Source organism: Cebus imitator, unplaced genomic scaffold (assembly GCF_001604975.1).
Source record: "Cebus imitator isolate Cc_AM_T3 unplaced genomic scaffold, Cebus_imitator-1.0 Scaffold898, whole genome shotgun sequence".
NCBI lineage: Eukaryota > Metazoa > Chordata > Mammalia > Primates > Cebidae > Cebus > Cebus imitator.
In genome coordinates, this window is record NW_016108213.1 from 41,600 (window position 1) to 68,094 (window position 26,495).

The following is a 26,495-nucleotide window of genomic DNA, read 5'->3' on the forward strand; positions in this document are numbered from 1 at the left end:
ATCCACCTGCCTGGGCCTCCCAAAACGCTGAGATTACAGGAGTGGGCCACTCCACCTGGCCATCATTTCTATTTTGAATTTAAACATGTGCAGTGGCTCACGCCTGTAATCCCAGCACTTTGGGAGGCCAAGGCGGGTGGATCACTTGAGGTCAGGAGTTCGTGATCTGCCTGGACAACATGGTGAAACTCCATCTCTTAGAAAAAATATTTAAAAATTAAAAATAAATAAATAAATATTTTGTAGTCATAAGTATCATCTTCAAAAATTCTGGATTTCATTCCATGTGCATGATGGAGTTCAGGACAAGCTACTCCAAATTATAACACCTGGGTACCAAATATTTTAAGCTAAAGAAATTTGAGAAAACAACAGAAGCAGGAAAGTCACTGTCACTCTCCCCTGCCCTTCTTCCCTGAAGCTGATCATAAGATTCTCATGTGAGAAGCATCCTTTCTGTACCCAGAGGAATTGTGCGTCCTTGAGTCTGAAGACACAGGGACACAGAGAAGAGCCTGAATAAAGGGGCCTGGCTAGGTTTTCCCCAATTTGTTACTGTTAGATCATACATTTTTGTCTTATCATAGTTCTCCATGATTACTCACTCTTCATAAAACCTGTTAAAAAAACAACAACTGAGGTTAGTTGTTTCCATGGGCCTTCATTTCCTTTAGAAGGCACTGCTGTCATACAAAACTTATTTTAAATAACTAGATGTGCTCTTCCCTTGTAAGTCTGTCTTTTGCTGTAAGGGTCTCAGCAGTGATCTAGGCTGGGTGAGGAAAAGTCATATTTCCTCCCCTACATGTGCAAATGTCTTCCACTGTAAAACTATCAACATTTTACTGGGGCAGATTTAAGGCAAGAAATTGAATCATTATTCCCCTTTGGATGAACTGAACAGATGAGCTAATAAACTCCCAGTTCCTCCCAGGTAGATATACATCTATAGCTCATTCCCTGAAGCTCCTTGAAAGTCAAACCTGCTGGAGATTGAGGGGTCTTCCTGGGATCTCCCAGCCCAGGAGATGACTGCTGGTGAGAGGATTGCTGCAGTCTCCCTGGGAGGGTGCACAGCCACTGGAAAGTATCACTGAACACAACTGGTTTTCATCAAATCTGCTCTTTGTACAGTGTTGCAGGCAAAACACAGGAGCTAACACGAACATGAGTAACATATATGCACTCATCACCTGTGCCTGACATGCAAAGTGCCACACGTGAGGCACGGCTGATGAGTGTGCATACATTTACTCATTTGGTGCTTACCTCAGGCTGAGGTCACACCACCACTTTCATCTTTTGTATGAGAAAACAGATGCACAGAGACATTAAATAACCTGCCCATGGTCACTCAGCCAGCAAAGGAGGATTTGAAAGCAGGAATTTGAAGTGGAGCCAGCCTGACTCCAGAAGACATTCTCAGAATCATTGTATTTATATTGCTCCTAACAAAACTACCTTCACAAAAATTACAACAGTGAGAAAAACCTGACATAGGAAAATTGTGGCTGTGAAAGATATCTGACCTGACTGGCTGCACCTTACTTCTAACCTCCAAGCTGCCCTTGTCCATTCCTGGGCAGAGGCCAGGCTAACTATGAGAGGAGTTTACTTCCAGGTCCAAGTCTGAAACAAAGATGATAGGCCCTTCCCTAAACCAACTCCTTCCTTTCTTGGGGATCAGACCTCCTTAGCAAGCTAACAAATCAGGCACCAGATTGGAAGTTATGGCTCAGGAGCCATGCAGCCAGAAGCCACAAGGTTTTTAAGCTCCCTAATTGTGCATATAGATAACATCATTCGTGTCAAACCTAAGTTGGTGTTCAGAGTATTTTTCAGACCCTATCTTATGATGGACTAGCTGGCACACACAGACTGGTAAACTAGCTCATCTGGTCCTGTGGTCCCTGTCCAGGGGCCGACTCACTGCAAGTAAACAAGCTCTGACTCCCGGTGATTTTCCTCCCCAACCCAACCAATCAGCTTTCCCCATTCCCCAGCCTCCTGCCCACCAAACTATCCTTAAATGAATCCCTAGCCTCTGAATTTGGGGGGTGGAAGATTTGAGTAATAATAAACCCCTGTCCTGGTCACTTAGCTGCCTCTGTGTTTATTAAATTCTTTCTCTGCTGCAGAAAGCCTGCTATTCTCAGCTCCATTTGGCTTTTCTGGGCAACAGGCGAGATAAATCTACTGGACAGTTACACTAATAAAAGAGAAACACAAATGGTAAGCATACTTGAAAAGAAAATAAGGCTGTGTATTTCTTTTGAAGAAACACCAAAGGAGGAGGAATGATATGACAGGCAGTGCACTGTCCTAAATATTTTCTTTTTTTTTTAATTTTTTTATTTTTCATTTTTTTAAAGATGTGGTTTCACCATGTTGGTCAGGCTGGTCTTGAACTCCTGACCTCAGGTGATCCACCCACCTTGGTCTCCAAAGTGTTTGGATTACAGGCATGCCCGGCCCTGTCCTAAATATTTTCAAGTGGAAACCTGGACACAGTCACCTGCTACCACAGATTCTGCAGTTGAGTTTTCTACCTTTGGGGAAACCACAGGGGTCAGCATATCCGAAGTGTAATGGATAAGGCTTCATCCTGAGAAAACCAACCTCAAAGCCACAGTAGGTACCCCACTACACAAGCACAAATTCACATGCTCCTGCCCAGCACAGCCTCATATGCCTCACTCTTTACACACACGGTGACTTGTCCCATGCACCGCAGCCTGGACCCCTCCTAGCTCTGACACACAGCTGGGACTCTCAAGTCTGACCAGCAATCCTGGACTCTCTCCTACAGCAGGGAACTCTTTCGTGGGGAAGGAGCCAGTGGTGAAGAAGCATCCCCTGTGCTGCCTCATTGACATAGTGGTTGCCCTACACATGATGTCACCGAGAGCACCTTCCCCACCTCCCACAGTTTATTTTTATGCTTCTAATTTTTATGTCTCATCTTATGAAAAAAATATGACATTAGTTACATGGGCCCAGACAGGTACACCTGCTGTTCAGGTGTACAGCAGGCCTGGGCCAAAGCCCTGAGGGATTCTGCTGTGTGAAACTGCCCAATCTTGACTCTGAATAAAGTCCTCTCCCTTTTCTCCCCAACCTGATTTATGAACCAGGACAGTCTGGCGACTCCTTGAGGACCTGCCCAAAGTGCTGCTGTCCAGGTGATTGCCTGGCCAGACCCCCTGGCTGCAGGCAGGAAGAGGAAATCCTGGGACTGAGGGTGTAGAGAGGGAGGAGTGCAGTTAGACAGGAAGTAAAAAATGGAAGAGGAAGGTGAGGGGACAGGAAAATGACAACAGAGAGAACATGCCAGTGGGGAAGAGAGAGAAAGGCCATGAGAAAGGAAAAAACAATGGAGAAGTTTCTGTGCATGTGGGGGAGACTGTGGGAAAGCAGGAAAAGATAAAGACCAAAATTCAAGTGTTTCAGTGAGAGAAAAGGGAAAAAGGTGAAAGAGAAGAAATAGCTGCACAAGAGATGGAGAACGTCACGCATGAAAGCCTGCAGCAGGCACAGGGGCCTGAGGACACAGCCAGAGGGAGGGAGTCCAGCTGAAGCCTGAGTATGGAGTGTCAGCTGGCAAAGAGAGGCCTGGCTTCACATGGTCACCTTGTACCCTCTGTGTGTTTCTCAGCTCAGAGAAGCCCCCAGCAGTGCTAGGTGGCCAGTGCAGAAACAGTAGAATTTCCAGATTTAGAGACAGATGACTGCCATTTAAGTAAGTCCTGGTTCTGCTTTCTTCCTGTGGACACTTCAGCCATGTCACTGGCTCCTCTGAGCCTGTTTTCAGCTGCAGAGTGGGAATGACAGTGTTCACTTTGCAGGATCATTGGGAACACTAAGGACATATAAGCCAGGCCAAGTGACACCCCAGGGTACACGGTTGGCAATAAAATGCATATTAGCTCTCAATCTTTTCTGCCTTCACACAACATATTAATTACATCAACTGCATTTGCATAACTCAGTTTGCAGTAAGCTCAGATAAGAGAAATAATATTTTAGTAAGAAGTTTTGTTCTGAATTACTCTGCTTTTATTCACAACCTCTCCTGCCCACCACACAAATACACTCTCTCTGTCATGGTCTTCTTCCCTGTGTTCACGGTGTGGCTCCCAGCAGGGAATCCAGGGTCAGAGGGTGGCCCCTGGCTGTGCATCTTCTCTTCGTCCAGCTGGAGGCATCTCCCTCTTGCCCTCTATTTGAGTGACTTGAGCACTTTACTCAAATGATTCAGCAGAACTCAGCCTATTCTGTAAAGTGGTAGATTCTTCAAGGCTCACTACTTGGTAAGAGACAATGGGACCTCCAGATGTAGATTCACAAAACATAACCTGTGGCCATTCATAGGAGAAAAACACACATCTGCCCCTTCCCTGACAGGATTCCTGCCACTCATCCCACGGCAGGTCACATTTCCTGGAGGGGATATCTGCAGCCAGAATTGTTGGGGGCCTCCAGGGAACTTGTGCTCACCCCTTTAGCTACTTTACAATAGCCATCAGGGCTTGCTGTGACACACAGCAGCACCTTAGCCAAGAGCATGACCATTTTACTCAGCACATACAGCCAGTCTTCTGTATCCATGAGGCATTGATGCCAAGAACATCCAGATACCAAAATCTGCAGATGCTCCAGTTTCTAATATAAAATGCTGTAGTGTCTGCAGATAACCTTCACACATTCTTTTTTTTATTAATATTTATTATTATTATTTTTAAAGATGGGGTTTCACCATGATGGCCAGGCTGATCTTGAACTCCTGACCTCAGGTGATCCACCCACCTCGGCATCCCAAAGTGCTAGGATTACAGGCGTGAACCACTGTGCCCGGCAAACTTCACACATTCTTCCAAAAATTTTAAGTCATCTCTAGATTAGTTATAATACTTAATACAACATAAATGTTATGTAAATAGTTGTTATACCATGGTTTTAATTCGAACAATTTTTATTTTTATATGCTATTGCTTTTCTGAATATCTTCGACTTGTGGATATAGAATCTGTGGCTACAGAGGGCCTGTTGTAGTTATGTATCAGGACACTTTAGAGTATATGTGCTTGAGATCTAACACAGGAAAGTATCAGGGTAAAAAGCAGCATTTATTGTAAGTCATCAAACTCCATGGAGGTCTGGAATACAGTTGAGTCTCGAGAGTGACTTGACTCAGTGGCTTGGTGAAGACACTAGGCATTTTCTCTGCTCCGGGGAGAATGATCTTCATCTCTCAGACAGCATCTGCATGGTAATGCCTCGGCACTCACCTTACACTGGGCCCGGAGGGATGCAGAGATGGGCTCTCATAGGGTTCATGGAAAAAATAAGGAAACCCCAGAAGGTTTCTGCTTGACCTAGGTTGGGTCAAGGACTTGCTGTGGAAATAAATAAAAAAGAATATGCCTGTTTTTACTCCAGCTACCTTGTTATAGTGGTGGAGGAAGAACCATGTTCTAGAAGGAAGAACCATTTTCTGTATAGGAAAAACAGCCACCTTGCCAGGATAGTCTAGTGACCTTCAAACACAAATTACCAAGGCTCGCCTTTCACATCAGGCCACCTGTCTTCCTCGCTCTCTTCCTTGCCTCGTTCTTATGAAAAGGCTCAGCTCCCTGCCCAACTCCATGTCTAGTCAGGGCTACTTTGATGGGATAGGTGGGGAGAAGGGAGCTGAGCTGAGCCCTAGAGATGGAATGGGATGATTACTGTTGCTGTTTATTTGGTAGGCTCATTCTCCTCTACCTGACAATACTATGTTGGGACCCTTTAAAACTGGATTCTAAGCCTGCTTTTCTTCTCACTCAGCGTTTTTCCTAGAGTATGTCATACAAGCCTGTGGATCGCATCACCACTGCACTTAGATGACACACTAAAGCTGTCTCCAGTCCAGACCTCTCTTCTGAGCTTCAGACCCCTGTGTCCGATGGCTTCTTTGGTGTCTCTTCCTGGATGTTTCAAGAGACTTAAAACACAAGCCCCTAATGGAGTGTACAATCTTCCCTGTCTTATTCTGAAATGAGTCCACTTTCTATACTGTTTCCTAACAAATTAAAGTAAGTGACTTTTTATCTAGTAAAACAGGCTAGAAACTCAGAACCCTTATTTCCTCATTTCCCTCGCCCCATAAGTCAACCCATTACTAAGTTCTTATTAAACAACCCTTATATTTATGTGTTTCTCTCTGCCTCCACCACAATTCTTTCCCAAACAGCCGTCAAACTCTTCCAGGATTTCTGAAAGTGCTGACTATCTATTTGGTCTAACAGGCAACCTTTCCATCAGTTCTCTTTACTGTCCAGGAGCAAGGGTCCTGTTTTCAGAGCTGTCAGGTCTTTCAGAAATCTGACCCTCAGATCAATAATACTCCATAACAGTTAGAGCAAGCTACCTAGTCAGTAGCAGGAGCAGATGATCCTCATACAAATCAAAGGCTCCAATACTCAAAGCCTGTGAACCTCCCAGAGGTAACTTACTTATAACTCAGGAATCTAAAATCAAATAGGCCATGGAACAAAGCATCTTTATGTAAATCTGTGTGGCAGGTCTGCTTATAAACATGGAGGGACAGAGGAAGCTTATCGATGTTAATCATTGCCATGTGAATTTCTGGACCAATCAACCATTTCTGTGCTAAAATATAAGCTTCACAGACATTCTTAACATCCCTTAAGAGCTGTGGCAGCAGGGAAGTTATGAGGAAGGCCTCTGGTACTAGGTTTTCTGGCTCAAATCCTGTCTCTGACAAAAGCTACAGTATTTTGGACAAGTTAGCCCAAATGAGGTATGTAAATACACCTCAACTTTCTCAACTGTGAAAGGGGAACAAAATTAACAGTACACCCATCAAAACACACAGGACAGCATCCAACTGATAGTAAACACTATAGATGTTAATTTTCACTTTTACCAACAGGACACTGTAAGAGGGAGAGTAAACCACATGGGAAACACATCCCAGAGGATCTGCTGTCCGAGGGATCTTGGCCAAACTCTTACTCCATCACTTACCATCTGAGTGGCTCCAGACAGGCCCAATCCTTCTTTATAGTCGTTGTTAAAAACTATAGAATGTGGACATGGATAGTTCTCAGGGTTTGGGAAAGTGTTTGTGTTTGTGTGTGTGTGAGAGAGAGAGAGAGAGAGAGTGTGTGTGTGTGTGTGTGTGCGTGTGTGTGTGTGTGTGTCATTTTGTAAGGGCTTGGCACATAAGCCCCTAATTTATGTCAAATATTGCTCCTAAATGGCATAGATCCTCTCCTGATGAGGATTACACCCTAAAAGAGAGAGTTTGAGTTGTTAATATATAGTACAAAGTTATAATAAAATATCTTAATATATTTGAGTACCCAGAAAAATAATTCCCTGAATTTGCAACCTGAGATTGGAAACTCATAAAATTCCCTCAACTGTAGATACAATTCTCTTTAGGCCAAACCTCTTTATGGGTAGCTTGTCCATGTCCTCTGGCCCTTAGGTGCACAGATGGCCGAGCAGGACAGGGATTGGCCAGCGGCTGTGAATGGTTGTCAGCACGGCACTTTGGCAGCAACCTTTTATTTAATAGCTCACCCAGGGTAACTAAGAGGCTGTAGGCTGCCAGCGCTGGGCTCATTAAAAGCTTTAATTGGTACTTAGTCTAAATAGTGCATCAAAGGGCCACAGATTCCACATGGATATACAAGAAATCTGACCTGTCAAAAAAGCCTGCAATGTAGCCAAGCAAATGCGCTAATAAAATGGGTCTTGCTCTGTCCGCCTCACACTGGGTCTGTCACAGGCAGGGAATATGTGGGCCCAGAGGCTTGGACCCAGAGTTTTCATGATTGCAAACATTTGGATAAGGCTGAAAAAAATAAAATCAAACCACTACACAAAGCTCCCAGCACTCTGCTCAACACTTTGTTTTTCTTTCGTGCATCACTCTAGTTTGGATTGTAGATTTTCAAGTGTTCACACAACATCCTGAAATTGGACCAGGCAGAAGAAGAAATCCAAAACAAACCAATGATGAGTAGGTCTATGGAATCAGTAATAACAATAATAATAATAATAATAAAACTCCTAAAAAGTAGAGGCTCTGGACCTGACAGACTCACAGCTGAATTCTACCAAATACACAAAGAACTAATTCCAATCCTTCTGAAAGTGTTCTAAAAAATCAAGGAGAGAATTCTTCCTATTTTGTTCTACAAGGCCAGTATTACCCTGGCACTTAAACCAGAAAAGGACACAGCAAAAGAAGAAAACTACATACCAATCCTTCTGATGAACACAGACGCAACATCCGCAACAAAAATACTAACATACTGAATCCAACAGCACATCAAAAAGATTCAACACCATTATCAGGTGGGATTTATCTCAGGGATGCAAGGATAGTTCAACATACACAAGTCGATAGTCAATAAACATAAGCAGAATTAAGGACAAAAACCATATCATTAACTCAATAGGAACAAAAATACTTCAATAAAATTCAGCATCCTTTCATAATAAAATCCTCAAAAAACTAGGCATAGAAGGAATCAGTTCATCATAATAAAGGCCATATACAACAAACTCACAGCCAAAATCATACTCAACAGGGAATAGTTAAAAGCATTTCTTCTAAGAACTGAAACAAAGCAAGGATGCTCACCTTCATCACTCTTACTCAACAGAGCACTGAAAGTCCTTGCCACAGGAATTAGACAAAAGAAAAAAAAAGGCATTCAAACTAGAAAAAAGAAAGCCAAGTTATTCCTATTCACTGATACTATGATCTATATGTAGAAAACTCTAATACTCTACCAATAAACTCTTAGATTTAATAAATGAAGTCAGTAACATTTCATAATGCAAAATTAATGTGCAGAATTCACTAATATTTTTATACACCAGTAACAATCTAGCTGAGGATCAATTTGAGAAGGCAACTCCATTTACAGTAGCTTTAAAAATAAAATACCTAGAAATAAATGTAAAAAAAGGAATGAAATATCTCTATTAGGGGAATTACAAAACACTGATGAAAGAAATCACTGATCACACAAACAAATGGACAAACTCCCCACCCTCATGGATTGGAAGAATTAATATTTTAAAGTGGCCATACTGCCCAAAGCAACCCAGAAGTACAATGTAATTCCTATTAAATTACTAACTCATTTTTTACAGAATTGGAAAAAAAAAAGATCCTGAAATCATAAAATCATATGAAACCAAAAAAGAGCCTGAATACCAAAAGCAATCATGTGCACAAAGAACAAGCGTGGAGGCATCACATTACCTGACTTCAGACTATATTCCAAAGCTGCAATAACCAAGACAACATGGTAATGTTATAAAAATAGACCCATAAACCAATGAAACAGAATAGCAAACCCATAAGTAAAGCCACATATGTACAACCAAATGATCTTTGACAAAGTCAAAAATACATAAACACTGGAGGAAGACAACGTATTTATTTACTGACTCTGGGAAAATTGGACTGCCCTATGCAGAAGAAAGAAACTGGATCCTTACCTCTCACCAAATATAAGAATCAGCTCAAGATGGATTAAAGACCTAAAGGTAAAACCTCAAAATATAAAAATCTCTGAAGAAAATCTAGGAACAACTCTTTTGGATGTTGGCCTTGGCAAAAAATATGTGACTAAGTCCTTAAAAGCAATTGCAACAAAATCAAAAACAGACAAATGGAACTTAATTAAACTAAAAAGCTTCTGCACAGCAAAATAAATAATCAGCAGAGTAAAGAGATAACCTACAGAATGGAAAATATATATATATTTGCAAACTATCAGTCAAAGGGCTAATATCAAGAATCTATAAGAAACTCAAACAGTTCAATGAAAAAACAATAGCAACCCAACTAAAAAGTGGAAAAGGACATGAACAGACGTTTTTCAAAGGAGGTTGTTCCTAGACCAAGAAACATAGGAAAGAATGCTCAACATCACTAATCATTAGAGAAATGCAAATGGAAACCACAATAAGATACCATCTTACACCAATCAGAATGACTATTACTAAAAAGTTTAAAAGCAATAGATGTTGGCAAGGATGCAAAGAAAAGGCAACACTTATACATACTTATATATGGTAGATGTAAATTAGTACAACCTCTATGGAAAAGAGAATGGAGATTTCTCAAAGAACTAAAAGTAGAACCACAATTTAATCCAGCAATCCCACTATTGGGTACACACTCAAAGGGAAACAGTTTATTATCTCAAAACAGTACCAGCTCTTGTGTGTTTATTGAAGCACCATTCCCAATAGCAAAGATAGGGAATTAACCTAAGTGTCCATCAATGGAGGACTGGATAAAGAAACATTTTATATATATATATATATATATATGCACACACACACACACATAAACACACACACTCTCTGTAGAGAGAGTGTGTGTGTGTATATATGTTATATATATAAATATATATATAATGTAATACTACTCAGCCATAAAAAAGAATGAAAAATTATGTCTTTTTAGGAATGTGGGTGAAACTGGAGGCCATTATTCTCAGTAAAATAATTGAGAAAGAGAAAGTCAAATGCCACATGTTCTCATGTATGTGTGGGAGCTGAACAGTGAGTATACATGAACATAAGATGCAATAATAGACTTTGGAGACTACAAAAAGTGAAATGATGGGAGAGGGGTGGGGAACAAAAGACAGCCTTTGCGTACAGTGTTTACTGTTCAGGTGATGAGTACACTATAAGGCTAGACTTCACTGCTCTGCAATATACGCACAGAGAATTCTGCACTTAGGCTCTCTAAATACATGAAAAATGAAATTTAAAAATTTTGTTTAAAAAAAGATTTCCAAATTTTCAAATGTGTATTTTAATATCAACTAGATATACATTTGACATTGTCTGACTACTTTTTTATTGACAGTGATTGCCTGCCATAGAACATGGCTCCATGGCAGGAACGCATCTTCCCCCACATGCGATTTAGGGAAGTTACTGGTTCCAGGTGCTTCTCAGTGCTCTCAGCTCAGGTGCTCCCAGGAGCTCACAGGTACTGCCTGTCCTTCTGCAAAGCACAACACAGAGGCTCGCAATGTGTGCTTTGTGGTCTAACAATCCTGAAATACAAATGCTACCCAGCCACCACTTCTAGAAATACAACTTTGAATAATATACATAACTTCGCCAAATTAAGGGAATTCATCTGTAAAATGGTGATTAAAAATAGTGCTTTCCAGCAGGGTGCAGTGACTCACAGCTTTAATCCCAGCACTTTGGGAGGCTGAGGCAGGTGGATGACCTGAGACCAGGAATTTGAGACCAGTCTGGCCAACATGGTGAAACCCCATCTCTACTAAAAATACAAAAAATTAGCTGGCATGGTTGCAGGTGCCTGTAATCCCAGCTACTAGGAAGGCTGAGGAGGAAGAATCACTTGAATCTGGGAGGTGGAGGTTGCAGTGAGCTTAGATGGTGCCACCGCACTCCAGCATGAGCCACAAAACGACACTGTCTCAGAAAACCAACAGTGCCTTTCTTATTAGATTGCAGTGAGGATTAAATAATGACTGCTCAGCAGTGTCAGGTACACTGCAAATGTCTGACAAATATCATCCTCATTGTTGCTGCCTTCCCCACACTGGGACTCTTCCCTCTACCCAGGACATTGGGGATGGAAGTGTCCCTTCAAGCACGGACACCCTTAAAAAGCACAGAGTTCAGCCCTGTCAATTTACAGACATGGTGACTGAGGCCCAGAGAAAGTTGGCCTAGATGGCCTATGTCTCAGACAACGCCCCCCCCCACTGCCCCCTATGCATCCTCTCCTGACAGCTTTAGCAGAAAGAGGGCAGGTACAGACCTTATCAGTCAAGTCCCATGTGAAGACAAAGGTTGGTTCTGCACTGAGACAGCACACCCTCCAACAGCCGCCCTGTCTCCTTCCAGAGGGACCCAGCCACCTTGGCCATTGTCTATCCATGGTGGCAGAACTAGTGGTGGTGAAACCTGAAAACAGGGTGGACATCCTTTCCCCAGGAGCAAGGACGTCACTGGAAGGCAATATTCTTGGGGCTATTCTCGAGCCAGCTCCTCATCTTCCCACACTACAGCGGAGGGCCCTCATAATCCTCCAAGGCCTGGGATCTGGCAATTCTCTCTCAGTATTGGTCCCTCCAGCGCTCTCGTTTGCTCACTCAGCCAGGTACCTGCTCTGAGCTGGGCTCCACATGGAGCTAAGGACACAGACTAACAGGACACAGACCCTGCCCTCAAAGTCATCGCAAATTAGGAGGTAAAGCACGTGAATACAAGGATGACGGTGAGGTTAGAGCCAGAGGGTTAAGGGAGGGGGCTGGCACCACATTGAGGCACAGAGTGGCTGCGGGTCACATATCCTGGGATGCTAAGGGAGCCTCATGAGATAGTGAGCTCCAATGATTAGGAGATGTTCTACAGGCAGACAAAGGGCAAGCAGAAGGAAAGCAAGTTATGTTGATTTGGCTGTTGAGAGGCCTGTAGGCAGAAGAGTCCTGCACACCTGCTGTGTGTAGGGAAGAGCTGCATCCATAGGGGATAAAGTGAAGTAAGCAGCAGAGGCATTCAGGCTTTCTCTAAGGGACTTGCAGGGATACAGAGAAGACGAACTGTGAGTCTCATACCTTTAAGGTCTTAAAGATACATGTACTATTTTCTCTGAGGACTGCCTACCTGCGAGGCTTCAACTATACAACTAGACACCTCTTCCAGCCATGCCTTCTCTTCACGTATTCCCATTAATCTGTCTTGCCAAGATACCTATTTTTGGCCATGCTCTGAGCTCCCATTCTTTCTGTATGCTCAAAATGGTATAAAGGCCCCAACCTTCTGTCCATTTTAAATGACTCCTGCGGCTGTATGTGCACATGATAAAGTTTGTGTGCTTTTTTTTTCTTTTAATATATCTCAAATTATCAAACCTTCAAGGGAAAATTCAAACTTTTCTACAAAGGAGTAGAAGTGTAGAGAAATGAATGATGGGTATGGGAGAGCCTGGGAGTTTGGCAGCATGTCAGTTTGGAGAAAATAAAGGGGTTACTACTTCACAGTTCAGTAACTGTGAAGTAGGAAGAGGCCCGATCTGGAAGGCACCGGGAAGAGTGCTCTGCCAGGGCATTTGAGAGACCGGTGGTCAGCACTCAGTGTCTTCTCTGTCTAAACAGCCACATCCAGAGCATGCTGACCCAGCAACTAGACAGCCTAAGTCCCCAAGACCAACACAAGGGCTGTGCTAATTTCAGTGCAGACGAGGCTGTGTCCATGCCTCGGCACAGAGGCCAGCCTGTCTTCTGCTCAGGACCTCTGTTCAGCCGCTTCTATGCCCCCTCCACGGGGTGCTCAGTGTCTCCAGGCCCAGGTGGGAGGTCACTGCCCAGGGCCTGACACCAGCCCTGCCAAACACAATCTCACACACACTTTCTTATTTCACAGGCACGGCAAACCAGCAATGAAAGAAATTAGACCTATTCAGTGTTAATACAATGACCTTATCATTTGATGTCTTTTTTGTTTTCAGTAAAATTGAGTGTGGAATGCAAGCCAAAAATAAAATTCTAAGGCTCCCCAATTATCTGAATTGAATTCCTTCTAATCCAGGGCACTATTTAACCTGAGACTGATTCAGGCCATGATGGGAAATGGGGGTTGGACATGCCTCATTCCACCCTCCAGCAGTAACGTCAACACAGACCTTAAGTTTGATCGGAAACATTTGCAATTGATTCTCTCTGCAGTAGTATCTGAAGGCTTCCTCTGCATAATAAGAACTCTGATTTGCATAATCCCTTATCTTAGAATTGGCCAGGATGGTATTGAACTCCTGACCTCCAGTGATCCCCCTGACTTGGGCTCCCAAAGTGCTGGGATTACAGGCATGAGCCACAATGCCTGACCTTTTTTTTTTTTTTTTTTTTGAGATGGGGTCTCCCTATGTTTTCCAGGTAGGCCCTCAAGCGATCCTCCCACCTCAGCCTCCTGAGTTGCTGAGATTACACAAGTGTCACTTTGCCCAGCACTAGAAGCATGATTTTGTCAACACAGACACCTCTCATTCCCTGTCATAGGAAGTTACTGAGCACCAGAGAAGCTTGAGCCAAGAACTAGGGACACCAATATTTGAACTCATTTCTGCTGGGTGCCAAACCTCTCTGTGCCTCCTTCTGTGAAAATTGGAGATGGCCAGGTGCAGTGGCTCACACCTATAATCCCATCATTTTGGGAAGCCTAGGCAGGTGGATCACCTGAGGCCATTGCACTCCAGCCTAGGCAATGACAGTGAAACTCTGTCTCAAAAAAAGAAAGAAGGAAGGAAGGAAGGAAAGAAGGAAGGAAGGAAGGAAGGAGGAAGGAAGGAAGGAAAGGAAGGAAGGAAGGAAGGAAGGAAGGAAGGAAGGAAGGAAGGAAGGAAGGAAGGAAGGAAGGAAGGAAGGAAGAGAAAGAAAGAAAGAGAAAGAAAATCAGAGGCTTTGGTCCCTTTGTCTGCCACACTCTGGAGTAATTCTGTCCCTGCTTGAACGTGATCTCCTCGAGGCAGAGTCTGGGTCTCCTTCCTCTTGCATGTCCACCCTGGCCTGTCTGTCCCACCCTAGCTGCTCAATGAAGGCTGGCCCATGTAGAGCACGGGTTTGAGGCATCCCAAGACATGGAGTTGTAGAAGATGTAAGTGAGAAGCCTTGGAATGCTCTGCCCATAGGGAAATGGGTCTATCCCAGAGTTCAGCCGAGAAGCTGTGCTCCCTCTGATGCCAGTGCTCAGAGCTCCCCTACCCAGGGTGGAACCTTGGATGGCCAAGTACATTGGCTAAATATTTGCCTTGAGTAGCTGGGTGCAGTGGCTCCAGGCACTGTTGGATCTGTAATCCCTGCACTTTGAGAGGCTGAGGTGGGATAATAGTTTGAGGCCAGTAGTTCAAGATCAGCTGGGGCAACATAGTGAGACCCCATCTCTACAAAATATTTAAAAAGTAGCCAAGAAACTGAGGTGGGAGGATTGCTTGAGTCCAGGAGTTTGGGGGTACAGTTTGCTGGTATTGTACCACTGCACTCCAGCCTGGGTGGCAGAGAAAGACTCTATCTCAAATATATATTTGCTTAGAAACTGAAGCCTAAGGAGGAGAAGGGGGTCCCCATTTTGACAAATGAAAAAACTGAGCTCAGGGTAGAAACAGACCAGGAAATTGACTCGTGTGAAAAAGGCAAAGCTATTAATGCAGTGTTTTTTACACTCCTTCATTCATTCACCACTTAGTCCCCAGCATGGACTGATTATGCCCTCAGGGCTTGCCCTATGATGGGGGAACAGCAGGGAATCAGGCCCAGCTCCTGCCTCAGGGAGCTCATAGTGGGCTGGAGGGACAGGCCTGAAAGCACTGAGGGATGTGAGGATATGCCTGGGGCAGCGACAGTAGAGTGTGGGAGCCCAGAATGAGGCCTCATGGCCTGAGCCTTGATACCCGCTACCACCCTTAAAAGTAGGACCTGGGGTCAGGCCTTTTGAGCAGGGGGATTCTTTGGGAAAGTGGATCCAGGGAGCTGACTGCGGGACTGGGAGGGTAAAGGAGGAGAAAAAAAAGCAAGAACAGGGTGCTACTGTAACTGCCCAACAGGTTCACCTTGCCTGCTGCCTAGACGGAGCTGACTCATCAGGACACAGGACTTGCAATGGAGGAGTAATTCATGCATAGCCAGTTATGTAGGAGACTGGAGTTTGTTTGTTTTGAGTTTAAGTTGTACTTTGTCAACCAAAGTATTCAGTATGTAATCAGAGTATGTAGCTGGGGCGGGCTGACACTGGGCACCTTCCGGAATGCATGTGTTGATAAGAGGCCGAGTTAAGTGGTACCAGCAGAGCCTGGGAATGCAGGCAGGTGCTGTCCAGTGCCCAGAGCCCCCATTACCTATATAAGTTGTATGTCTTTTGTGACAACTTTACGCCTCACACCTGGCACTCTTTTATTTCTCATTTACTAGTTTATCTTTTAACATTTTGCTTACTCTGCTCTTGTGAAAAATTTGCTTCAGCTAAGTTCCCCCTCCCTTTTCAGTCTAGGTTATAAAAACCACCTAACATTTTCTTAGGGGCCCAGAAAATTTTAGGCATCAGCCACCTCTCGGTTGCTGGCATAATAAAGGACTCATAATTCAATCTCAGAGTGTGATGCATTCTTTGACTCCCTCGGGTACAACAATAAGGCCTTCCTCCTCCTCCTCCTCCTCCTCCTCCTCCTCCCCTTCTTCTTCTTTCTTCTTTCTTCTTTCTTCTTTCTTCTTCTTCTTCTTCTTCTTTCTTCTTCTTCTTCGTTTCTCTCTCTTTCTTGTTTTGTACCTGGCCTAAAGAGGCACCCATCGAAAGTAAGAAAGAGAGAGCTCCTTCCAATGATTTTATTGATTTAGAGACAGTGTCTCACTCTGGCTGGAGTGCAGTGGTGCCATCATAGCTCACTCACTGCAGTCTAGACACTCCTTGGCTAAAGAGATTCTTTCGCCTCAGCCTCCAGAGTACCTGGGACCACAGGCACGTGCCACTGTGCCCAGATTATTCATTCATTCATTCATTTATTCATTTGAGATGGGGTTTCATCAAGTTGGTCAGGCTGGTCTGGAACTCCCAACCTCAGGTGATCCGCTCACCTCGGCCTCCCAAAGTGCTGGGATGACAGGCTTGAGCCACTAGGCCTGGCCCCTCAGATCTGTTTTTAAATGTTTTCTACAGACAGGTTCTCATCACTTCATTGCAATCCTCCTGATCTGGGGTCTCAAAGTTTTGGGATGATGGATGGGCTCGAGTCGCACTGTGCCTGGCCTCCAGGGACTGATTCACGACCACAACTGATGTGCTAATATTGTTTTCTTTTTTTCATTCTTCTCTTTTTGAGATGGAGTCTCACTCTGTGCTAGGCGAAGCAAGGCGCATGGCTTTGGAAGCAGCAGCAGCGTCGCCTTCTAGAGCCCCATTCAAATGCAGAAAGCCCTGTTTCCCATCTGGAGTCAGAGGTGATGGCTCCCAGAGCCTCGGGCTCCTCTCTGTTCATTCGGAAGCTTTTGCAGGCGCGGTCCTACAAGAAGGCTGGCTGCGGCTGGGGTTTGGGGACACGGTGGGGCTGGAAGAGTCTCCTTTTCTCCTGCTTCAGCCTTTGGTAGCTCGAATGACAGGCGCGCACCACCATGTCCAGCTACTTTTCCTATTTTCAGTAGGGATGGGGTTACGCCATGTTGGTCAGGCTGGCCTCGAACTCCTGACCTCAAGTGATCCACCCTCCTGGGTCTCCCAAAGTGCTGGGATGATGGGTGTGAGTCACCAGGATTTCACCCTTGAAGAGCAAGCGCGCGGGCCGGGCGCGGTGGCTCACGCCTGTCATCCTAGCACTTTGGGAGGCCCAGGAAGGAGGTTCACGAGGTCAGGAGTTCAAGACCAACCTGGCCAATGTACTGAGACCACATCTCTACTAAACATACAAACAATTAGCCAGGTGTGGTGGTGCCCAGCTGTGATCCCAGCAACTCGGCAGGCTGAGGAGGGCAGGAGAATCACTTGAACCTGGGAGGCAGAGGTTGCACTGAGCCGAGATCACGCCGTTGCACTCCAGCTTGGGAGACAGGGGTGAGACTCTGTCTCGTGGTGAGGGGAAGAGCAAGTCTACACCCTGCCACCTTTCACTGTGGCCGGCCCTTCCTTAGGTTCTGAATGACTTGTCATTTCTGCCATAGGTTGACTCCATCAATCCCCTCACCCCATTAGTGACTGAGTTAAGTAACTTGGACTTTGTGTAGCCCCAGCCCAAAGACGGATGTGTGGAATCCCACTGGGACGGAGGGGAGAAACAGATTCGGATATCTGGTGACCTGAGCCTGGGGAGACTGTCATCCTTCGCTGCTCATGAAAACTGCAAACCACTGCTCAAGGAAATAAGAGAGGACATAAATAGATGGAGAAACATTCCATGTTTATGGTTAGGAAGAATCAATATCGTGAAAATGGCCATACTGCCCAAAGTAATTTACAGATTCAATGCTATCCCCGTCAAGCTACCAATGACCTTCTTCACAGAACTGGAATAAAACACGTTAAGCTTCATATGGAAACACAAGAGAGCCTGCATAGCCAAGTCAATTCTAGGCAAAAACAACAAAGTGGGCAGCATCAGGCTGCTGGACTTCAAACTATGCTACAAGCCTACAGTAATCAAAACAGCATGGTACTGGTACCAAAACAGAGATATAGACCAATGGAAGAGAACAGAGCCCTCGGAGGTAACACCACACTTCTACAATCATCTGATCTTTGACAAATCTGACAAAAACAAGCAATGGGGAAAGGATTCCCTGTTTAATAAATGGTGTTGGGAAAACTGGCTAGCCATGTGCAGAAAGCAGAAACTGGACCCTTTCCTGATGCCTTACACTAAAATTAACTCCAGATGGATTAAAGCCTTAAACATAAGACCTAACACCATAAAAGCGCTAGAAGAAAACCTAGGCAAAACCATTCTGGGCATAGGTGTATGCAAGGACTTCATGACCAAAACACCAAAAGCTTTGGCAACAAAAGCCAAAATAGACAAATGGGTCCTAATCAAACTCCACAGCTTCTGCATGGCAAAAGAAACAGTCATTAGAGTGAATAGGCAACCAACAGAATGGGAAAAAATTTTTGCTATCTACCCATCTGACAAAGGGCTGTTATCCAGAATCTACAAAGAACTAAAACAGATTTACAAGAAAAAAACCAATAAGCCCATTCAAAAGTGGGCAAAGGATATGAACAGACACTTTACAAAAGAAGACATATATGAGGCCAACAAACATATGAAAAAATGCTCATCATCACTGGTCATTAGATAAATGCAAATCAAAACTACATTGAGATACCATCTCACGCCAGTTAGAATAGCGATCATTAAAAAATTGAGACACAACAGATGCTGAAGAGAATGTGAAGAAATAGGAACACTTTTACACTGTTGGTGGGAGTGTAAATTAGTTCAGCCATTGTAGAAGACAGTGTGGTGATTCCTCAAGGACCTAAAAATAGAAATTCCATTTGACCCAGCAATCCCATAACTGGATATATATCCAAAGGAGTATAAATCGTTCTACTATAAGGACACATGAACAAGAATGTTCATTGCAGCACTATTTACAATAGCAACGACATGGAACCAACCCAAATGCCTATCGATGATAGACTTGACTGGGAAAATATGGCACATATACACCATGGAATATTATGCAGTCATCAAAAACGATGAGTTTGTGTCCTTTGTAGGGACATGGATGAATCTGGAAGCCATCATTCTCAGCCAACTGATGCAAGAACAGAAAATCAAACACGGCATGTTCTCACTCATAGGCGAGTATTGAACAATGAGAACACATGGACACAGGGAGGGGAGCATCACACACTGAGGTCTGTTGGGGCGAAATAGGGGAGGGACAGCGAAGGCTGAGGAATTGGGGAGAGATAGCATGGGGAGTAATGCCAGATGTAGGTGATGGGGAGGAAGGCAGCGAATCACACTGCCATGTGTGTACCTATGCAACAGTCTTACATATTCTTCACATGTACCCCAAAACCTAAAATGCAATTACAAAAAAAAGATTATGTCTTTGTACATACACATGGAGAGGACAAAGGATGCAGTGGAGGCCATCAGGGTCCTTGATAACACACAATTTCAAGGCAAACAAATGCACACCCAGTCGTCCCACCAGCTGGCTTAGCACTGTGTGTTGGATGGGAGACCAGAGCGGCTGCTATTGGTGCTGGAAAGAGAAGCACTTGTGCAGGAAAGAGAAGAACTGGTCCAAACAGTGTCCAATAGATCGTTCAGGCCATATGGCAGACTTCACCAAGCAATATAATGAGCAATATGGACCAGTGTGTAGTAAGCCTTACACCATGAGCTATGCAGATTCCTTGTATTACAACAACACATACAGAGCACTTGATGCCTACTACAAGTGCTGCCATGCTGCCCTGTCCTATGAATCAGTGGTGTCTGCAGCTACATCCATGTATAATTATGCAGAGTAGACCCTGTCTCAAACTGGGTCATGTCAAACACAAGTCCAGAATACAATCATGGCCAGTCACCTCTCCTCCACCTCTCTCGATCCCTATGATAGACACCCATTGCCAAATTCAGGGGCTGCTGCCTCCACTGCTGCTGTTACTGCAGCTTCCATTTCATATTACTGCTGGGATCAGAACACTCTGAAATGCACTACAGCCCCAGTGCCCACTACTAGAGAGGGCTACAGTTACGGGCATGAGAGTGAGTTATCTCAAGCTTCAGCAGCTATACAGAATTCTGTTTGACATGACCCAGTATGAGCATGAGCAGTATACCAATTGGGTGTGGTGCTCAGCCTTTTAAAGCTTGACGTGGGCTGTGTGTGGGCTGAAATTCCCAGTTGTGGTTTGGCATGAGAATACACCCTTTGTAATACCCCAGCTCCAGGACATTCTTAACTCCATGTATTCAGTCCCTCAGGAACTGTGGACCTTAATTTGTCTTGCTAAGTTTAGGCTTCTCTTCCTTTCCTTTCCTTTTTCTTTTCCTTTCCTTTTCCTTCTCCTTCACCTTTCCACCTCCTTTCCCCCTTCCCCTTTCTTTCCCTTTCTTCCTTCTTTCCTATCTCCCTTCCTTCCTTCCTTTGTATCCTCCTCTCTGGTCTCCTCCCCCACCTCCTGCCTATATTCCTGTTCCTATGTCCTTCAATACCTCTGTAGCTTCCCAATCATGTTCTGTTCTCCTATTTTGTGATGAAACTGTGGTACACAGCCTTGTTCTGTGCAGAAACTGTAGTGAGGGATGTGCTTTCTCTTTCCTGCCTCCTGCCTCCTGCAGCTGTTGTATTTGGAAATTATTTTAGTGAGACTCTCACTGACCTTGGGTCTCTTTTTCATCCAAAGGCAAGACCTGTAGAGTCGGAATTTTTTTTCAGTAAATAATTTTTCAAATAAAAAAAATAGTAATAGGGAAACTATCCATCATATACAAAGTTTTAACAGTAAAATTAGTGGTAATTTCTTACTAGAAACCAGAGAGTCATGAGACAGCAGGGTGACACATTTAAAGAGGTGAAAATTCAAAATGGAAACAAATAAGTCTATTTTCAGCAAACTGTTCTTCAAAGATAAAAGAGATATCAGATATTTCTATTTTAAACAAATATATAGGATTTGCCACAAATAGATCTTCCCGGAGATACATGACATGATAAAGGCTACCTTTTTGGCTGAAATGAAAAGATACACTATAAAATAACAAGAGCATATAAAAAAAATAACACCAGTAAAAGTAAACACATGGAAAAATATAAATGCCATTATTAAAATGTTTTTATTACATAACTTATTTTATTTTTTAAAATTCCTTGCATATGATTCGGAAGACTAATGCAGAAAAGTAGTTACAAATCTCTATTAATTTAAGGCAATGAATAATTATATAAGCTGGACTTAGCTGGAAATACATAAGTTGTAGAAACAAATTTGTAGGGACACAATTGTTTTAATAAATCCAAATTTAAAATGGTATTAATTCATATACAGTTATAAATTCATGAGATTAGTTATAAATCCTTAATCACTAAAACAACTTTAAAAAGTAAAAAAAAAAAAAGATTAGAAGAGAATAAAAACTGTAGACTAAAAATATCAATAGAATAAAAATCTCAACAATAAACTAGATTTGAAAAAGACATATGACAAAGTATAAGTAGAAAAATAGTAGAATTCCATCTTTTGTAAATACTTTAAATAGAAATTAAACTGTACAATTACAGTGCAAACAGTGGAAAAATTATTTAAAAAAAGAAATATAACCTAACTTTATGTTATCTGCAAGAAACTCTCATTAGTGCTTCTGTAGGTCATAAATGAAGGAATTCCTAAAGATACTTTAGACAAAGAGTAACCAATAGAGCTGGGGTGGGAAAATAAATATTACAATGAAAATCTTACAAGAGATGAAGGAGGACATCATATGTTGAAGAAATGCAAACATATCAATAAGATATAACAATTGTCATTGTATATACACCTAGCAAAGATCCCAAAATATGAAACAAAAAGACAGTTAATGACAGAAGAAAATTATACAGATTTGTTGACATAACAATAAGAAATAGTTCAACCAATCAAATACAAAAACTCTTTATGTTACTTGCAAAAGAAATTAATTTAGTTTTCAGATTCTGTGAGTTGGTTTTCAAAAATTAATTTAGCAATCTTATATGAAATGGTTATTTTTGGAAAGATATATATTTTTTAAATTGTACTTTGAGTTCTGAGATACATGTGCAGAACATGCATGTTTCTTACATAGCTATGCATATGCCATGGTGGTTTGTGGCACCCATCAACCCAACATCTAGGTTGTTGTTTTTTTTTTAATTTTACATTAGGTACATACTATATCTGGCATTTCTCTCCATGTTATTCCTCCCCACCACCTGCTGTCCTTACACTACCCCCCAACTTCCCCCAGTGTGTGATGCTCCTCTCTGAGTCCATGTGTTCTCTTTGTTCAACACCAGCCTATGAGTGAGAACATGTGGTGATTGGTTTTCTGTTCTTGTGTCACCCTGCTGAGAATGATAGTTTCCAGATTCATCCAAGTCCTTAAAAAAACATGAACTCATCGTTTTTTATGGCTGCATAGCATTCATTGCTGTATATGCACCACATTTTCTTTCTCCAATCTATCATCAACGGGCATTTGGGTTGGTTCCATGTCTTTGCTATTGTACACAAGGCTGCACAAACATATGTGTGCATGTGTCTTTATAGCAGAACAATTTATAGTTCTTTGGGTATATACCCAGCAATGGGATTGCTGGGTCAAATGGAATTTCTATTTCTAGATCCTTGAGAAATAGTCACACTGTCGACCACAATGGTTGAACTAATTTACACTCCCACCAACTGTGTAAGAGTTTTCCTATTTCTCCACATCCTCGCCAGCATCTGTTGTCTTCAGATTTTTTAATGATCAGGATTCTAACTGGCATGAGGTGGTATCTCAACTTGGTTTTGATTTGCATTTCTCTAATGACCAGTGATGATGAGCATTTTTTCCTATGTTTGTTGGCCTCATAGATGCCTATTTTTCAAAAGTGTCTGTTCATATCCTTCAACCACTTTTAAATGGGGTTGTTTTTTTCTGGTAAATCTGTTTTAGTTCTTTGTAGATTCTGGATATTAGCCGTTTGTCAGATGGGTAGACTGCAAAATTTTTTTCCCATTCTGTTGGTTGCCAGTTTGTTCTAAAGGTGATTTCATTTGTTGTACAGAAGCTCTGAACTTTAGTTAGATCCCATTTGTCTATCTTGGCTTTTGTTGCCATTGCTTTTGGTGTTTTAGTAATTAAGTCCTTGCCTATGCCTATGGCCTGGATGGTTTTCCTTAAGATTTCTTCTAGTGCTTTTATGGTGTTAGGTTTTATGTTTAAATCTTTAATCCATTTGGAGTTCATTTTAGCGTAAAGAGACAGGAAGGGGTCCAGTAACTGCTTTCTGCTCACTCCTAGCCAGTTTTCCCAACATTTCTTAAACATAGAGTCCTTTCCCCATTGCTTATTTTTGTCAGGTTTGTCAAAGATCAGACAGTTGTAGAAGTGTGGTATTCTCAGGCCTCTGTTCTGTTGCATTGGCCTATATCTCTGTTTTGGTACCAGTATCATGCTGTTTTGATTACTGTAGCCTTGTAGTATAGTTTGAAGTCCTGCAGCCTGATGTTGCTAGCTTTGTTCTTTTTGCTTAGGATTGTCTTGGCTATGCGGGCTCTCTTGTGATTCCACATGAAGTTTAAAGTGTTCTTTTTTTTTTCCCCCCAGTTCTGTGAAGGTCATTGGTATCTTAATGGGGATAGCATTGAATCTATAAATTACTTTGGGCAGTATGGCTATTTTTGTGATATTGATTCTTCCAAACCATGAGCATAGAATGTTTTTTCCATCTGTTTCTGTCCTCTCTTATTTCCTTGAGCAGTGATTTGTAGTTCTCCTTGAAGAGGTCCTTTACATCCTTTGTTAGCTGTATTCCTAGGTATTTTATTCTGTTTGTATCAATTGTGAATGGGAGTTCACTCTTGATTTGGCTCTCTGTTTGCCTGTTATTGGTATATAGGAACGCTTGTGATTTCTGCACATTGATTTTTTATCCTAAGACTTTGCTGAAGTTACTTATCAGTTTGAGAATATTTGGGGCTGAGAAGATGGAGTTTTCTAGATATACAATCAGGTCATCTGCAAATAGAGACAATTTGACTTCCTCCTTTTCTAATTGAATATCCTTTATTTCCTTTTCTTCCCTCATTACTCTGGCTAGAACTTCCAATACTATATTGAATAGAAGTGGTGAGAGAGAGCATCCTTGCCTAGTGCCTGACTTCAAAGGGAACTCTTCCAGCTTTTGCCCTACAGTATTGTCTGTAGGTTTGTCATAAATGTCTTTAATCATTTTTTGATACATTTTGTCGATACCTAGTTTACTGAGAGTTTTTGGCATGAAGGCCTATTGAACTTTGTTGAAGATGCCTTCTCTGCATATGTTGAGAAAATCATGTGGTTTTTGTCTTTGGTTCTGTTTATGTGATGGATTCCGTTTCTGGACTTGCATATGTTGAACCAGACTTGCATCCCTGGGTTGAAGCCTACTTGATCATGATTGATAAGCTTTTTGATGTGCTGTTGCAATTGCTTTGCCAGTATTTTATTGAAGATTTTTTGTGTTGATGTTAATCATGGATATTGGCCTGAAGTTTTCTTTTTCAGTTGAGTTTCTGCTTGGTGTTGGTATTAGGATGATGTAGGTCTCATAAAATGAGCTAGGGAGGATTCCATCCTTTTGTATTGTTTGATACAGTTTCAGAAGGAATGGAACCACATCCTCTTTGTAAGTCTGGTAGAATTCGGCTGTGAACCCATTTGGACCTGGACTTTTTTTGGTTGGTAGGCTATTGATTGCTGCCTCAACTTCAGCCCTTGATATTGGTCTATGCAGTGTTTCAACTTACTCCTAGTTTAGCCTTTGTAGAGTACAAGTGTCCAGGAATTTATCCATTTCTTTCTGGTTTACTGGTTTATGTGCATAGAGTTGTTTGTAGTAATCTCTGATGGTAGTTTGTATTTCTGTGGGATTAGTGATTATGTCCCCTTTATCTTTTTTTTATTGCATCTATTTGATTCTTCTCTCTTTTCTTTTTTATTAGTCTGACTAGCAGTCTGTCTATTTTGTTGATTTTTTCAAAAAACCGGCTCCTGGATTTATTCATTGTATTTCTATTTCCTTCAGTTGGGCTCTGATCTTCATTATTTCTTGTCTTATGATAGCTTTTGAGGTTTTTTTTTTATCTTGCTCGTCTAGCTCTTTCAATTTTGATTGTAGGGTGTCAATTTTAGATATTTCCTTCTTTCTCATGTGGGCATTCATTGCTATAAATTTCCCTTTCAACCCTGCTTTAAAGGTGTCCCAGAGATTCTGTGACTTCATTTTGATTGGTTTTGAAGAACATCTTCATTTCTGCCTTCATTTCATTGTTTATCCAGTTGACACTCAGAAGCAAGTTGTTCAGTTTCCAGGTGGTTGTGTGAATTTGAGTTTGTTTCTTAATCCTGAGTTCTAGTCTGATTGAACTGTGGTCTAATAGATTGTTTGTTATGATTTCTGTTCTTTTACATTTGCTGAGAAGTGATTCATTTCCAATGATGTGGTCAATTTTAGAATTAGGCGATGTGGTGCTGAGAAAAATGTATATTCTGTGGATTTGGAGTACAGTATTCTGTATATACATTTATTAGGTCCCCTTGGTCCAGCTCTGCATTCAAGTCTTGTATGTCCTTGTTAATTGTCTGTCTCGTTGATCTGTCTAATATTGACAGTAGAGTGTTTATGTCTCCCAATATTATAGCGTGGGAGTCTAAATCTCCTTTAGGTAGTTTAGAACTTGCTTTATATATCTGGGTGCTCCTGTGTTGGGTGCATATATATTTAGGTTAACTCTTTCTGTTGGATTGATCATTTTACCATTATGTAATTCCTTTCTTTGTCTCTTTTGATCTTAGTTGGTTTGAAGTCTATTTTATCAGAGAGTAGGATTGTAATTCCTGCTTTTTTTTGTTCTCCATTTGCTTGGTAAATCTTCTATCCCTTTATTTTGAGTCTGTCTGTGTCTTTATATGGGAGATGGATTTCCTGAATACAGCACACTCATAGTTCTTGACTTTTTATCCATTTTGCCAGTCTGTGTCTTTTGATTGGGGCATTTAGGCCATTTACATTCAATGTTAATATTGTTATGTGTGAATTTGATCCTTTTTGTTACTAGCTGGTTTCCTTTCCCATTAGTTGACTCATTTTCTTCATTGCATTTTTGGTCTTTGCTGACTGGTGTGCTTTTCCAGTGACTGGTATTAGTTCCTTTCCATGCTTAGTGTTTCTTTCAGGAGCTCTTGTAGGGCAAAT

General features: G+C 42.2%; 2 pseudogenes; one reads left to right on the forward strand and one right to left on the reverse strand.

The window, feature by feature from the left end:
* Positions 1-2,490: 2,490 nt before the first annotated feature.
* LOC119469850 lies at positions 2,491-2,639 on the reverse strand (annotated as a pseudogene).
* Positions 2,640-19,625: 16,986 nt separating this feature from the next.
* LOC108298164 lies at positions 19,626-20,401 on the forward strand (annotated as a pseudogene).
* Positions 20,402-26,495: the final 6,094 nt, after the last annotated feature.